At 46.8% G+C, this 5,037-nt stretch overlaps 1 long non-coding RNA gene across 1 annotated transcript; it reads left to right on the top strand.

The window, feature by feature from the left end:
- Positions 1 to 295: 295 nt before the first annotated feature.
- LOC123042906 (uncharacterized) lies at positions 296 to 1,584 on the top strand. Its single transcript, XR_006418939.1, has 3 exons — positions 296 to 483; positions 574 to 666; positions 806 to 1,584. It is a non-coding gene; the product is annotated as an uncharacterized lncRNA (long non-coding RNA).
- Positions 1,585 to 5,037: the final 3,453 nt, after the last annotated feature.

Raw genomic sequence — 5,037 nt, 5'->3', positions numbered from 1 at the left:
TTGTATTCCGTCAAGTGAGCGACACGGCTATAACAAAGATCAAAGTTGCTTACACCGGGTTCACAAAAGACCCATGGTCCAGTAACTGGATGGTGCGCATACACGTGGCTGGCGTACTAAGAGCCACCAGGGAATGGATGCGATCCAGAACACCCTATGATCTAGCAAGGTAACCCACAAGCTCCAGCAGGTACTACCCAAATATAAGCAAGGGTGGCAGGCGCGACCAGCCTGGCACCTCAAGTTCATAAAGCCAATAATCATTTCCCCCACATTTTTTTTATCAGGGATTGGGTTTCACACCCCGACCCACGGATTATTTCGGTCAGCGGCAGTGCCATCAAGTCGCAATTATGCGATGGTTCTGAACTTGACCACGAGCTTGGATCCCTGATCGTCCGTCGAATTGGGCAAATGGAATCACATGCGCACCGTGCCAGCCCTGTTGAACAATACCGTTTGCTTCTCGAGCCCGATTTTGCGGTACGAAAAGTCAAATTCATCACGTTGCCTACATCTGGTCAGTCATAGACATATACTAACCTCGATCCTTTTTATGGGCCGTCGTGCCAGTGTCATGCCATTGCAGGGGAAAACACCACAAGAATCATGTCAATACAGAGACAATTCATTGGAGTGAAGTGCAACATCGCAAACTGTCGGATGGTAAGGTCCCAGTATTTTTTCTCATTTCCAGTAGTTGTGTTCCTACATTGGTCAAATATACATCAGTACCAAAGCAAAGTTGCTGCTTGACAGAAGCCACTTTTCCATTCTCACCAACTGTAACACGTTACAATCCCAGCCGTCATGCAACATGGGTGGTGCTGCTTCAACTGGGACATGATGGCCCACGCGATAACCATAATGGACCCAATGGCATACCAAACGGAGGACACATCACGCAAAACTTGCCTTATGTACGCGGCCGATAAGATACATGATGCCCTTTTCAATTGCATCGAAGAATTCTTCACTGAATGGCACTGCAGCAGACTATCATGGACGAAGAAGACACCTCTACTGTCTACCACAACATTCACAAGGAACACATACCGGACCAGAAAATGCTTCATGATCTTGGTTCATTCAGTTGGTTCGCAATATAGTTTCATGGTATTCATGCCCGCTGGACACACTGTTATTTTTCACGATGCGTTTTTGTCCCCAGGCCCGAGAGTGCCGTGTGTGTCGTCCACCTACTAAGGCACTTCAAAGGGAATTCACTGGCCAAACCACTTACCAGGGTCAGTGAAAACGTACCAAATAGATACCTTCAACCAACGAGACAAAACTAATTTTATGGCTGGCCATATACACAGGGAGCTATTGCCAACGGAAGGGACGCACTCCTTATCGAGTTGATGCACATGGAAGGCAACACCGCTCCCCTGCAGCTGGAAGGATTAGACACCGTGGCCAACGCTCTGAACGAGACGATGAAAGACTTAGTGTTTTAGTGGCAGAGTTCTGGAAAGTGGTTTGACTCATGGTTTTAGTGGCAGACTCAGGGTTTTAGTGGCAGGGTTAGTCCCAATGTATCTAGGAGCGTTCTGGAAAACAAAGGAGCGCCGCTGTCGCGAATTATTTGTCTACCTTAATTACAATGTGTAATGAATCGGCCCTCTTTCTTCTTGAAATCATTATTTGTCAAAAACAACCACCATTTTGTTAGTTGATGAGCTTTTCACCTATCACAATGCAATCAGACATCTTATTACACAACTGATTAACCTAATGAATTTCTTGAATTAGCACTGAAACCAGCTTATCTTATGATATGTTCCACATCCGTCCGCCCAAGTTTGCCTTTTTTGGTAAACCCAAACATTCATTCATTTTTGTTGCAGCCCCACAATCACGCACAAGCACAGTCTCCTGGGCGGTAGTAGTCACTGTTCATCATCCGGCAAATTTGTATTTCGACCACCCAGGCAAGATTAAACTTAATTGGCCCACTTTCACCAATCAGAGGGCCAAGCAAACAAAATTAGTAGGCATAAACGCACAACCACAGCATGCCCCCCGAACCATGTGAGGTTGGTTTCTAATCTCCTGTTCACCATCCGGCAAATGTACCATTGACAACACCCAGCCAAGATTCAACCCACGTGGCCCAATTTTACCTATCAGAAGGCCCCCAAAAAATAAGTACGCATCAGCGCACAACCAGAGCTTGCCCCGTAGCATGCGAGTTTGTTTCGTAATCCCCAATTGCTGGCAGTGATGGGCAGGAAATGCATACATAGTTCCAGACTTAGATGCAAGCACAACACCTTATGGACCTTTACAGTAATAATGCCCACCGGGGGCATTTTGGCATTGTCTCAAATCGACCAACCTGCACAAACAAACTACCCATCACAGATGGAAAAAACAACAAATACACTACAGAACATCAAAGAAGCAACACACAAGTTAATATTTGTAGGATTTATCAGTTGCGAGCTGAAAACATTACAATATCATAGGTTCGCAAATACTTAAAACGGCAGTCCGGCTGGGTAGGTACTTGGGAATACTGATAATTTTACAATAAATTATGTCTTCCAGACTACAAGAATATAGGACATCGGATGTCGCATAGACGGGAACAAACGACGACCCACTCACGATAAAGCCCCTGCTATTGCTATATATGCAGGGCACAGAGTTTTAATCTGTGTGCTAAACCAGCCCTTCTGGATGGCAATCATGCTTCGACATGGCGGGGTAGGCTGCCAAGGTTACCCACCATCGTGAGGACAGCTCGAAGGAGCTTCTTCTTCAGAGCAACTGCTGAACCCTGCGACACAACAAACAAGTCAATGAAACTTCATACCCAAATTTTTTCATGCCCTAGCATAGGATAAACTGCAGGCACGCACCGCAGTCAAGTTCATTGGGTGCTGCCCAGGGACAAAGTTGATGATGTGGTGCACCACCTGCATCGCCATGTCCGTACTGCCCCGGAAGCAAAAAAACACTAGTGCTTAGCATATTTGAAGGCGGAAAAGAGCAAAAAGAATCGGGGCAAGCAAAACTGACCTCTCATAGGTACACGTAGCATGGAAACAGTAAGTCCATCCATTGTTCGGCACCTTCCCATCGCCCCAGAACGCATCACCACACTTGATGAATCCATCCAGTAGCTCCCCTACATGCCGCAAGTGTTTTGCTTTCATATGGCTCTCACCAGGCTTGCAAATGTTCGGATCAATTACATGAAGAACCCTGCAGAGGACGTCAAAAGCATACAGACTCCACCCTTGATCAAGGAACACCACAACTAGGCCCTGCATTGTGAATTAGTTAGTCTCACAAAGACAACAAGACAGCTACGAATGGTAGTTTTTGTTTCAGCACACAAATCGTAGTGGAAGAATGAAAACTGGAGCACTAACCAGTTCGCACGCAAGCCCCGACAGCAGTCGATTAAACATCGCACGGACGTCTGCTCTCCTCCAGTACCCTCTCATGTATGCAACTTTAAACTGCAAACAAAATTCATTTTACCCGCAATCATGAACCACGGCTACCAAATGAAGCAAACAAAACATGTTAATCGGAGTTGGCACACACTCACCGCCCAATCAGGACCAATGATCAGCCTCCCCGATGCCGGTGGGCAGATCCCCAAACGCAGAATTGATTCAAGGCCTTTACTTGCAAGATCTTTTTCGATGCGGAACTCTTCCACCACCTCATTGCCAGTCATCTCCAGGAGACATGGGTCCTCATGCTTGAACCACACCCTGAAACGGGACCCCCGGTCTCATCGTTAATGCTTTGCGGATATTTGCGGCGCCCACACAAGCTTTTCTGGCTAAACCGACCACCCAAAAATACCGATAAAGTGGCCACCATTTTTTCACATACCTGGACAAATCATTAACCGATGAATCCATGGCCCTCGCATAGAAACAATCATCTCTTCTCTTCCCCTCCATCTCAGAAAAAGCAACTCCTATCGGGTTTGCAATCGAGTAGTCAGTCGTCACCCTTGGGCGTTTATTTGGTGGAGCCACAGGGAACCAACCAAGCAAACTGCTCTGCCCGAGTGCTGGACACACATAGAAATAGATTAAGAATAGGGTTTTATAAGCCACCTTAAGAAACACATGGTGTCAAAAAAATAACACAATTTGACAAACTGGAGCAATAAAAGACATAGTGGCTGAGGGAGCAAACATACCGCGGGGGCGCAAATCCGAAACAGGGCCTCTGACAGGGGAAGGACCCATGGTTAAATTCGTGTCGACAGGCATAGGGTTCATCGGACCAACAAACGGCATCCCATTTATGAACTCACGAACATCAATCCCCAAATTCAAATCAAGGCGCCTGGCCACACCTATACAAGAATCAGCCACCCCCATCCGCAAAACAGTTAGTAATGACACGGAATTGTATACAGCTCGTGCAAACAAACTCGGAAAAGTCTGCCCAGTTGGAAGCTTACCAATCCCGGAGCTGGTCGAACCAACTTCCCTCAGCGATGTCCTGCGGTTCAAGTCAAGGCTATCTGGGATTGGGAACGGTCCAAAGAGAGCCCGTGCACCATGGATCAGATCACCCCCCCCCCCCCCCCCCCCCAGTATTGCCAAGTGCGTCATCACCAATGTGCACATCACCTACACACACACACCAGCAATGCACAATTTGAATCACCCACTGGCAAACACTATCTTATATCATGATCTACCGAGTAAATATCATAGAACTAAGAGACTCACCGGGGGCAGCACCCAAGTTTGTCAGTAGATCCGTTCCAAGCCGCTTCCTAATAGTCGGGTTCACAAGCCTAGAAGTGGATGGACCTATCATAAGGAACATTTTAGGTCTGTTTGCCTTAAGCCATCACAAGAAAACCCCACTGAACAACTGGAAGGTCAAGACACCACACATATACCTGTTGCCCCTGGTACATTGCTTTTCCCTTTGACATCAGGCAGAGCACCCGGGTTAGGATCTGAAAAGAAAATATTAGGCAAGTTCTTTTGAAAGGAAAGACATCAGCATGACCATCAATGGAGCAAATCTCACCATGACTACCAA

Source organism: Triticum aestivum, chromosome 2B (genome assembly GCF_018294505.1).
Source record: "Triticum aestivum cultivar Chinese Spring chromosome 2B, IWGSC CS RefSeq v2.1, whole genome shotgun sequence".
In the NCBI taxonomy this organism is placed as follows: domain Eukaryota; kingdom Viridiplantae; phylum Streptophyta; class Magnoliopsida; order Poales; family Poaceae; genus Triticum; species Triticum aestivum.
The sequence above is the reverse complement of the archived record's forward strand: the minus strand, read 5'-3'. Positions and strand labels throughout refer to the sequence as shown.